This window comes from Solanum verrucosum, unplaced genomic scaffold, assembly GCF_900185275.1.
Source record: "Solanum verrucosum unplaced genomic scaffold, falcon-dt-bn FXZP01000235.1, whole genome shotgun sequence".
Classification (NCBI taxonomy): domain Eukaryota; kingdom Viridiplantae; phylum Streptophyta; class Magnoliopsida; order Solanales; family Solanaceae; genus Solanum; species Solanum verrucosum.
In genome coordinates this window covers 3,067,306-3,080,142 of record NW_026019948.1, presented here as the reverse complement: position 1 = coordinate 3,080,142, position 12,837 = coordinate 3,067,306, and the positions used below count along the sequence as shown (strand labels likewise).

The window sequence follows — 12,837 nt, the reverse complement described above, 5'->3', positions numbered from 1 at the left end:
TTATGAAGCATATGTATTTATCTCATAAGATTGTGTTGTATAAGGGATATTCAGATACCATATGTATCTTAATTGAGTTTCTTGATCTATTCAATAAAATGTGAATTCACATATGGCCTCTCACAATAGATTAAGTGAAACTTATTTTCACCTAAAAAATACTACGTAAATGATTTTTATCATTCCTTGTACAATGCGAAAGATTGTAATTCATATGATAAATTGCTTGAAATCTCGTCCATCTCCCATTTACACCAAAGTAATAGAGGTTGTCACATGTGTGAGAAGGCTAACTTCTATTTACCTAACATACTTTTCGCCAACATCAAAAAATACATCCGAAACATTTCATAATATAAATGTACAATATAACATTAATAATAGTAAGAATGTGACAACGCTCAACTACACACCATATGAATCCATGTGTAGGCAGTCACTAGTAATATATAACTCAACGTATGAGGTTGGGGTCGAATCCCACAAGAAACAATGTAAAGGCGATTGAAGAAATAAAGAATTACAAGCTAGTAATTTGAATTCGAACAAACAACACAAGTATTTGCAGTAACAATTAAGGATATGGAATAAAAGATAGCAAAGACAAAGGCCTCGTCAAGCAAGGAATCCAAGGAGATTTGGGAATGGAAAGTCAATCAACATCTATACGATCCATTGCATATCAATTGCACACATCTCAATTAATCATGAGTCAAATCAAATATGCCCTGGAACCTCAACTATCTACTTATATCCTTCGATCATAGACAAATATATATATCTAAACTAGCTCTTTCGAACCTAGCTAAGTGGCAAAACACATGATTCAATTATAGGCATTGCAAGGATTTCACCATTTCTAGCTATAATCCATTAAATGAGTAATTACACCAAGAATTAGCATTCAATCAATCTTTCTCAACCTCAATTAACTATTTCAAGCTAAATCAAAATAAATGGGCAAGTCCTGGGAGTGATCTAATCCATCGAAAAATAATTAAAGCAAGAGATTGACTATACAATTAAAGACCCATTTTATATATGAGAAAATATTCAATTAACTACAAAAACACTCGATGAAAATCAACAAACCACCAATTGTCTATATCTAACACAAAACCCAAATCACTAATGAACAATTAAGAATGTGGGGTAGAAGATATAAAGGAAAAATGTCTCGTCAAGCAAGGAATCAAAGGAGATTTAGAAATGGGAAGTCAATCAACATCTATACAATCCATTGTATATCAATATCATATAATCTCAATTAATCACGGGTCAAATCAAATATGCCTTAAAACCTCAATTATTCACATATACCTTCGGTCAAAGACAAATATATCTCAACTAGCTCTTTCAAACCTAGCTAAGCGACAATAAAGATGATCCGAATATAGGCTTTGTAGTGATTTCACTATTTCTAACTATAATCCTTTAATTGAGTAATTACACCTCAAATTAGTATCAATCAATCTTTCTCAACCTCAATTAACTATTTCAAGCTAAATCAAAGTAAATGAACAAGTCATGGGAGTGATCAAATCCATTAGAAAGCAGGTGAAGCAAGAGATGACTAGATAAATCAAATTAAAGACTCATTTCATATATGAGAAAATATTCAATTAACTACAAAAACACTTCATGAAAATCAATAAACCATCAACTGTCTATCACTAACACAAAACCCAAATCACTTATGAACAATTTTAATTTACCTAGAATTTAGCATTACAAAGCATAGAGTTGAAGAAAGGGTGAAAATCATTACAATCAAAATATTCAATCCTCACGCTAATGGTGTTGTTATGAGAACTTACTCTCAAAGCTATGCCCAAATTCAGAATTATAAAAGATTCTCTCAAAATGGCTCTGCATGAGTGTATATTGTGAATTGGGATCAAAATGTGAATTTTAGAGAATACTATTATAAAGGAACATATAGCACAGAAGAAAGTAAAGAAATAAGAAAATTATATTTTACAATATACCTTTGTCTCTTGCTTATTCATGCTATCTGAAATATCTGATTGGATTTCAAATTGTTGCTTCATTTATCTAAATACTAAATTTTTAGTTGAGAGAGTTTTCTGAAAGAAAGTTTTATTGCGTTAGGCATTGCCTGCCTTTCATTTACATATATCCTCCCTTATATAGAGAAGAATTCTTACTTACTACACTACTTACAATAATGTACCTATATAGTATAATAATGTGCCTAATAATATAGTATGACACACCATACACTTGTCCACTTAATAAATTACACCCCCTACCATCCCTTACACATGCCCATCCTTATTATGACACACATTATGACTCACTACTTAACATTATGACACACTACTATTCACACCATACTTTATTGACGTGCTCGCGAAAGGTTGACCGCGATCGCAAGGTCAACATTGACCAAGATTTCGCGATCGCGACCTCCTTCCACATGATCATGATTCATTATGGACTTGTTGATTGTGGTCGCGATGAGAAACTTGCTGCAAGGTTTGATTTTCAATTTTAGTCCCCTTTTTATCTTGATTTCATTTGTTTTTCTCTTTTATCTTTACAATCAACTCTATATCTCATTATCCTGCAAAACATGAAGAAAATCACATCAAATGCTTTCATTCTCGCTTAAACAAGTTAAAAATATAATAGTTGGTAAAAATATCCACTTATCAGAATGTACACAAACATTAAAATAATAAGTGTATGCAAATCAAATTTATTTTGATATTTATAAAATAATAATCATGAACATTGAAAAAATTATCAAACATCAACGACTCTATATCATATTTCACACATCCTTGAGATTTTGCATGAATAAAAAATACGTATCTCTAGAATCTAGTTGAGTAAATGGATTTGCAATCATTTGTGTAGATCATGAAATTTTAGAAAAATTCATATTAAATTTTGGATTAATTCTTAAAGTTATGATATGTTGATCACGTCAAATTATTGATTAATAAAGTCGGATTAATATTTGAGTTAAAATTATACTAACTTAAATAAAGTTTAAATTACATTTGGGCAAGTCAATTAAGTTAAACGACGAGCTCAACTCATGCTTTTCAAGCCCAAGTCCCTCCAAAACTACATGAAGACCAAAATACTCCCAAATTGTAGCTTAAAACTATATAAAGGTGACTTCATAAGACCAGATGAAAAAAAAGAAACCCGAAGAAGAAGAGAAATACATAGAAAAGATAAACTTCAGTGGTGATCCATGTCTTATGTATACAAAATAAGTCTTCGCTTCCAACTTGTGAGTCAACTTTACATATCTCCAAGATTGTGATCAAAGCTTGGCAACACATTATTGGTGAAGTTTCAGCAAGTATTTCGTTGATTCAAGAACAAAGCAAAGTCATTGACTTGACGTTCGTGGGGAGAAGATCGTCACGATCGGCAACTCAAAGTTTTTTCTTTGTTTTTGAATCGGTGAAACACTTGTTGAAACTATACCACGAATGTGAGGCCAAACTTTAATCACAATCGCAGAGATATGAACTTGTTGCACACAACTTCGAGACGAAGACTCCTTTGTATGAAGAATACTTGCAAATCATCAATGAAGAACAACTTTTTTTTTTTATGTATTTCTCTTCTTGTTTTTTTTTTTTTCTAGTCTTATGAAGACCCCTTTATATAGTCGTGAGGGGCGGAGGTGTATTTTGGTCTTCATGTAATTTTTGAGGAGCTTGAGTTTGAAGAGCATGCGTTGGTCTCATTTTGTCAACTTAACGAACTAGCTCAAATGTATTTTGGACTTTATTTAAGTCATGTAATTTTAATTTAATTATTAATTCAGCTTTATTAATCTATAATTTAGCTTGGTCGTCAATATATCATAATTTAATGATTAATCTAAAATTTAATATGAATTTATCAATAAAATTTCACCGTCTACAATTTGTGCAAATGTACTTTACAATTAATTTTTTTGCGTGCAATCATGTCATCATAAAATCAAATTAGATGTCAATGTACTTGACTTTGTAATAGTATTTAAGATTTTTGATGCTCAAAATAACACCTTAACAATCACAAAACTATCATTAGTTCAATACTAATTGGAGCAACATCGATACATGTATCAATATAGTCTTTTTGACCAAATAATTGATTGCGTCGTCGAGAAGAGAGCTACCAGCTCAACTCAATTCTATGTCATGCCTTTATGACAAGACACATAATTAGAAGTTTTAATATAGTATTTTTAAAAAGTAAAAATACGAAAAAATATTTTATGATACAATTAACATGTCCTAATGACTCATCTCCTTAAGAGTCTGTGAAAAATGATTTCTATTTTCCAAGTGAAATTAAACATATTAATTTCTCATTGATTCGTTTTTAAAGACTTAAAAAAATTATTTTTTTAGATCTAATTAAATTATTCCTTTGAAATATAAGTGTATCTAGAATAAGATATAAATTTTATATTTGATATGTATGTTTTAGTTTATATATCATTCGTACACTATCAAAAAAATGTGAATTACATGGGGATTTTCTTGGGACTAGTATGAAAATCTGTAGGAAACTTATTTTCCTGCAAATTTTCATACTAATCCCTAGGAAAATCCCCATGTAATTCACACTTTTCTTGTAGTGGTAATCAAAGAAATAAATATATTTATTAAAATATTTGATGACTGAACTTAAGTTCATACGGTTAGTTTATATTTAATATATATTCTTAGATAATAATTGAGAACATATTAGAATTTATATTTATGGATAATATGTCTATTAATTTGCTAGAGTTACATTCATGTGTTTGCATAAATATTAATCATGTGTTCTTTTAGTCTAATTGCAAAACTCTGATTATAGAAATGTGTAGAAAAAAATGTGGTTGTTCTTTTTTCTTCTTCAATGTGTCAGTTTTCGATCAATTTTCAATTAAATGATTGATTTACAATTTACATCCTAAATATATTTTAAGATTGATTTAAACAATCAAATCAATCGTTTATTCATATGATCAAAAGTTAACGAATTTATTTTTAAGCAAATCCTAATGAATTTTCTTTACATTTCGACTTAATATTTCGATGATAATCATAATTGATTATATGATTTTCTAAAAAATAATATATGACTAACATATTACCCAACTTAATTTACCCTAAAATTTGCAAGAAATACCGATGATTGAATTTTTAGAGTTAAATTTGTAACAAATAAAATCCTAAAACTTTAAAATTCAATATCCTACTAGGGTGGGCATTCGGTATTCGGTTCAGGATTCTCAAACTTCGGATTTAGTAATACGGTAATTAGTAGTTAAAAGTGGATACCAAATATCAAAATTTTAAATTTCAGTTCGGTAGTTTGGTAATCGGTAAATTAAACTTTAATTTGATACGGTATTCTGTAATACCGTATTGAAGTAGTAGTCAATTGTATCACAAAGTTGATACTATTTATCAAATTATTTCTATCTTTTTATGTGGAGGCACAATATAGTAGAAGATTAACAAGTAAGAAAACATTAGAAAAATAAATTGACACAACTAAAAGACTATATTTGAGTTGTTTGTGTTTATTCTTTAACTTTCTCTTTGGACGGTATTCAGGAAATATCGAATACCAAATGATACTAATGTCTCAAATCAAACCCAAACACGAAAACCATAATTCTATAATTTTACTCCCGAATACCCCTAATTACGGAATACCAAATTTTCAAAAAACCTGGTTCGATTCGGTAATTTAATTTTCGGTATTTTATATCCTGCCCTGCCCACAAGTTACTTGGTAAAAAATTACGATCTACTAATTGACAAAGATCTCTCGACAAGATCTTTAAAATCCCTAAGATTTCATGCACAAAGTAGGCAATCAAAGACACAAAAGTTGCAATTAAATTATGAGTTTAACATAGAAAAAAATTAAAATATATTTAGCATGTTAATCATGTAAAACATTGGAACACAAGCCTATGACTCTGATATCAATGTAGTATTTGAATCGTAAATACCAATTCAAAAGACTTACGAGTTTCTCCATGGAAAAAATTGTAGTGATCACGACTCGAGACATTGATCATCAAGAATTCTCACCAAGCGGAAGAAATCCCTCAGTCATAACCTAAATATCCTTTAGGGATGCAACGCATTTTACGAACCCTAGTTGCCATCTAATGTAAAAACCTCTCTTTTTTACACCCATATTAGTGTATTTAGAGTTGTATTTATTCATAAGCATTAGGGCTAAGAATAAGAATAGTTAATGGGCTAATGGGCTAATTAACATTTCTTATGATATAAAACTTTTTAAAAATCAGAACCCAATTGATATAAAAGTTTTTTTAAAACCAATCCTCATTTAAAACAAATGAACTATATAAAGTTGGAAGTAGGGGTGTTCACGGTTTGGATAAAAACCGATCCAAACTGAAAAATCAAACCAAACCGATAAAATAAAACCGATTTTATTTGGGTTTGGTTTGGTTCGATTTTAGATTTTTGAAAACCGATCGTATTTGATTTTGGTTATGGTTTTATTCGAAAAAACCGAAGAAATAACCGAACCGATAAATGATATACATATATTTTATTAATATACATACTTAATATATTGTTTTTATAAACAATTTTAAAGATCTTATACATATTTTCATTAAAATTTCTTTATAATTTAATTATTGAACGCAAAAATGGCCAAGATGAAACATTTATCTTATTGATTTCATGTATATGAGTGTCTATGACAATTTTTTGTGTGACTGAAAATGTTATTTTCTCTTCCTTATAGGCCAATATAGGATTGTTGTCACTTTTTTCACATTTTGAATGAATTGTTTCTTTTATTTTTGTGTATGGTTAATAACCGAATAACCGAACCAAACCAAACCGAAACCGATAACCACCAAACCGATAAATGTATATTATATTTGGTTTGGTTTGGTTTGGTTTTGATAATTTTAAAATCAATTAAGTTGGTTTGGTTTTTATTTTCACCAATAACCGATCCAAACCAACCCGTGAACACCCCTGGTTGGAAGTATAATACTTGAATAGGGGATCTGAACTTACATTTGAGTCTTTATATTTGTTCACTTTTTGAACATATCCATTTATAAACCAATTTCACCATAAATTGCAAGTAAAAATTACTGTCAAAGACATCTTTTCAAAAATTAAAGTACCTTATTAAAATTAAAATAATAATATTCATAAAAAAGATGTAAATGTAAGCACTAAAAGAAAATAATATATGCATAGTTTTCTTCTTATTTTTATCATGTCCACTCATACATGATAATAAATATTCAATAATTCTAACACTACTTTATTTATTCATGAAAATATAATTACTCTCTCATATAAATCCATCAACATATTCCAATTAAGTTTTATTTTTTTTCCTAAATATGTGAATCATAGCCTTCTAATTATGGTTGGATTTTTCTCAACAATTTTAAAATACTCCAAGTAGAAATATATGTATAATTTAAAAAAATGAAGAAAGACAAAAAGAGAGAAGAAAAGTGAATAAAATGAATATGAATGTAAATCACAATACGAAATTATTGACGATGAATTTTCCCATGATCTCTTTTTAAAATCTCATCACTACAAAATGCCTCAACTTAGATAAATATTCATTAGTTAGTCAATCATTTTAAGAGAGATTAACAACTAGTAACAAATTAAATGAAAAAACTATACTTGAACATTAATTTTAAAATTAAAGCGTGTAATTTTTTAATTTTTTAAAAATGAACGAATAAAAAATTTAAAGAGATAAGTTGTTGAAATTGATTCAAATCTCATATCCTCCTCCTAATAATAAGTCATGACATTGTTTTTTTAAAAACCAACGCAAATTACCATTAACAACCGAAAAATAAATAAACCTAAAGAGCACTCAATCTCCTAATCACCCTCTAAGAGGGGTATTAAGAAAGTTAAGCCTCCTACAGAACTCTAATAAGACATTGTTGATCTCTTATTTAATAAGAGAAAATACACAAACACACACACCTAATATTTAACCATTGATAGAATTAACTTATTATATATATTCATACATGGCATATATTAGACTAATATTTTCAAGTTATAGCAGTAGAATTAAACTTTCAAGTTGTAACAATAAAAAAATTCAGGTTGTAACAGTTTCTAAAAAAAAAATCTTTTTTTAAATAATTGTAAAAAATTGTTTTGAAAAAAATAAAAAGATAAAAAAATAAAATAATTCGTTTCTGAAAAAAAAGGGTAAAAAAGGGGAAATAAGTGTGTTAATTAAATTTGAATTGATTGAAGATAATTACTAATTAGCATAAATTAAGGAAATTCAAACTAATTAAGAATATATTTCACTCTAATTTGTTAAAATTAATTAAAAATTCTGATTTCATCAATTTTCTTCCACGTTTCTCTCTCTTCAAATTTTTTCCAGAAATCTTGTCACTCTCATCTAATTCATATTCGTTTTTATTCAATAATCTTTATTTTCGGGACAACTTCTTATAGTATTAATAAAACATGGTGGTAGATGGGATCCTTCAGGTTAGTGTTCTTTGTGGTTTTTTATTTGTATTGTAATACAAACCAAACGTTCAAAAAAATTATGAACAGTGATTCTGAAAAAAAAAATATTCAGATTTTGTTTGTGAATAATAGTTTTAATTATGGCGTTTTTGGTATGAATATTCACTTTTGAAATTACATAAAATTTGTTTGAAATTGGTATAGATTTTTGTTTGAACATTCATTTTTTTTTTGTATGTTTCTGGTTAAAAAATTACATAAAATTTATTTGAATTTGGTATATTGGTTATACCATGTTGGTACGATTTTAGAATTATATTTGAATGAATTTCGTATACTATTTGTCTAATAAATGACAATTAATAGTTAAAAGTGGTATTATTTTGGTATTATAGTGGCATGATTCTACTGTGTAAAAGGGACAACTTATGTCATGAAATAGGTATAATTTTGGCATGAAATAGGTATGAAAAATGTGCATAATAATTATATGAAATTTGTATACTGATTTTAGAGTTTTTGTTGTGTATAATAATTTGAATTATGGCGTTTTTTAAAAAATGTATAATGTTATATTTTGGTTTGAACATTGAAGTTGTTCATTATTTGTCTGACGCTTTTTTTTTGGGTATATCTTTGGTAAAAAAAAATAGATAATTTTTTCTTTGGAATTTGTATACTTATACTACCAAGCATGTATGACAATCGATAATGTTTTGGTACGATTTTTGGTTTGATTGGATTTTTTTTGGCATTATATTTTAATGAATTTTGAGAATAATAATGTAATGAATTTGGTATACTATTTATTAAAGAAATGACAATTAATATTTCTAAGTTGGAATTATTTTGGCATTCTAGTGGCATGATCCTGGTATAAATAATTGATAACTTTTGGCATGAAATAGGTAAGAAATTTGTGAATAAGAATTGTATGAAATTTGTATACTGATATAACATATGTGTTTTTACTTTTGTATTTTGTAATAACATATGAAATTGTTTTAAAATAACATATGTATTTTTACTTTTGTATGCATGTCGTCAGAAGGAACACAATAGGAAGACATGTTCAAATTACCCTTCTGAAAAAAAGACATAATTTATTTTTATTTTTATTTGGTTGTTTTATTGTGGCAAACTCATGTTTTGATTTATTTTGTCTTTTAAGTTAATGAATTATAATTTCAGAATATTTATTATGTGTGCTAGTTAATCATTTGTGTATTCAGTGTTTTTCAAATGTATACTAAAAAATAGGTAATGTTTGTATGTGATTGATATTGACTGGAAAAATTAAGTCAAATCTTAGTATGAAATTGGTATACGTTTGGTATCCAACTGACGTCCCAATGGTAAAATTGAGAAAAAACAACATGTAATTGAGATTTCAACTGAAATTGCCAACGTAAAACTAGTTAATAGTGCATCCAATTTGTATAAATTTAGTATTGAATTGATATCCCATTGGAAAATTGAAAAATCAACATGTGGTTGAGATTTCAATCAAATTAGACAACCTAAACAAGTTAATATTGTATTCAATTGGTATCCAACAGATATCCCACTTAAAAATGAAAAAAAACAAAATGTAACTGATATTTCAACCAAATTAGACAATCTAAAACAAGTTAATGTTTTATCCAATTTATATACACTTGGTATCCAACTTGAAATTTTAGAGCAAAGACAAAAAATAAAAATGTATAAAATTAGTATCCAACAGGTATAAATCCGGGAAGAATAAATCTGGTTGTAAAATAATGCATATTATATATTGTTGTCAGAAATTGTAGCAAAAGAAATATACAACACCCAAAAATCAAAACATGTAATTAAAAGTCTAAACTGCAATAATTAATACAAGTTCTATATTTCCTCTTTCTTCAATTTATATTCCGTATTCAAGTGTGATTTTTTTTTATCATATTTAAGCTAAAACTTAAGAAATCCTTATTAAAGATTTTATGATCTCATATTATCTATATATATCAACAAATTTCAGAATTAAATATACTTATTTCACCAAAAAACAGTATTTTAGATATAGAAAAACACACCAAAAACAAGTTCAAAACTTAAGTAAAACATTCTTTTTCCTCAAGAAATCAAGTTTTAGATTAATTAAAAAAAAAAATGAACTAAAATTTTCAAAATATAGAATTCTTAATTCTAAGAAAATCATATTAGAATACCTAGAATCCTTACGAGGAATTATACATAACAGACTAACATTAATGCACATGGGCTTAATAGTAGTAGGATTAAAAGGATTAACCAGAAAGAATCTAGGAACTAAAGTATTAATAGTAATATACGATGATAGATGGTCTGACTTAAAGAAATCAATCATAGGATTAACAGAAGTAGACATGACCAATAATGGAGGAATATTTTATATTAGCCCGGATTTTATGATTAATTTAGGAGAATTCGGAAAGCACATAAAAATAGGAATCCAGACTAAAGGCTACGAAGAAATGAGTAGCGGAAATAATTTACTAATGTGTATAGGTTTCATTGGAAAAGTTGCATCTAGAAGTAATACAAGATTTCGATTAAAAGTAGAAGATGTAGTAGAGGTAATGGGTAACAAAGGAATAAAATTAATAAAACCAATAAAAATAAATCCAGAAGAATATGCAGGATTAGAATGGAACCTAGAACAATTTAATAAAAAGAGAGTACTCATACCAGAATCTCATCTAATGTATACTAATACAAAAGGAGAAACATCTATTAGATTCACAAATTATAATTATTCTAATCAAACGAACTTAGAAGAAGAGTTAGAATTAGAAGAAGAAAAAGAGTTTATGAATGTAGAAATAATACAAGAAGGATATGAAGTAGATGAAGCTTTGCAAGAAGCCGAAAGAAGATATAATAATAATACAGATATAACTTTTAAATGTAAAGGATGTAAGACAGGAAATATGAGTATATTTGAAGTAGACAGACATTTTAAAACATGCGAATTTAGAACTGATAATATAGGATACAGAAAATAATATAATAGCCAAGACAAAATAGAAAACCTTGAAACAATACTAGAAAATCTGTATGAAAGTGAAGATGAAAGTGAAGAGATTCTATAATAAGTCAAAAAGAGCTTATGGAATCTACTAGTTCAAGTGCTAGTCCGTTCCAACGAACTGCTCAACACCATACAATAGACACAAGTATAGGAAATGTACCAAGAAGACGAGTCTATAGGGTAAACCTAGATACAGTAACTGAAAACGTAAGACCAATGGGTAGAAGGATGCCTATAGAAGAACCTATTAGGTTACAAGGAGGAAGTAAAGGAAAAATATTAAACATAGCAGCACATGACCCTCAAATGTGGAATGCAGTAATAGATTTATGGAAAGGAATAGTAGTAGCAGACTATATAAAAACATACCAAGATGCAGACGCAGAAACAATGTATAAATATATGGAAACTTTTTTAGGAGAATCTGCAAAGGCCTTATGGGAAGCATATAAATCTAATTTCCCACAAGAATTCCAAGCTTTAGTAAACCTGGGAGCAAACTCGTATAATTTTACAAATAAAATACACAGTTTAATTACAGGAGAAGACCCTAATAGTGGCTTAGTAGTCTTACAAAGAAATGCTTTGATACACTAGAACAGTTAAGTATTAGAAGTTGGTTCCACATAAAAAACTTTCTTAAAGATTATTATTATTACTGTACAATTAGTGGGAATTCTTTTGATGAAGAATTAGGAAAAAAGTTATTTAATAAACTACCAGGAGCCTTAGGCAGAGAAATAGAAGAAAGATGGTATAAAAGAGAAGGAGTAATACAGAATCCAAACGGTAAATGGTCTATAGGACACAAAGTACAACATATAATGGAAGTCTTAACAGAAAAAATGCACAAATATACAAATACAGAAACAATTAAAACAGAATGAAATGAGTTTCTGTAAGAATGTCATGTATACAACCCAAAGTTATGATAAAGGACAAAATAAACCTAAGAAAAGATACAAGAAATATAAACCCTACTATAATCAGCAGTATAATAAAAAATACTATTTAAGAAAATCTTCAGCCAGGAAACCTTATCTAAATAAAGATAGACATGTTCGAAAATATAGAAGTGATAGAAATTATAAAAATAAGCTAGAATGCTTCACATGTGGAAGTATAGAACATTTAGCAAATGTATGTCCTAAAAGAAATAATAGTAGAACTAGAAATTCTCAATTAATAGAAGATTTTCAAGAAACTTTAATTAATGTAGATGAATACATGTCAGACAATGAAAACATATATTCTATAGTAAGTGTAGAAATAGAAGAAACAACACGATCT

General features: G+C 27.9%; 1 protein-coding gene across 1 annotated transcript in view; it reads left to right on the top strand.

Moving 5' to 3' along the window:
- Positions 1 to 12,837, top strand: part of LOC125812605 (protein OSB2, chloroplastic-like) — a 129,893-nt gene that overhangs the window by 90,036 nt on the left and 27,020 nt on the right. The gene's annotated exons all lie outside the window — the stretch shown is intronic.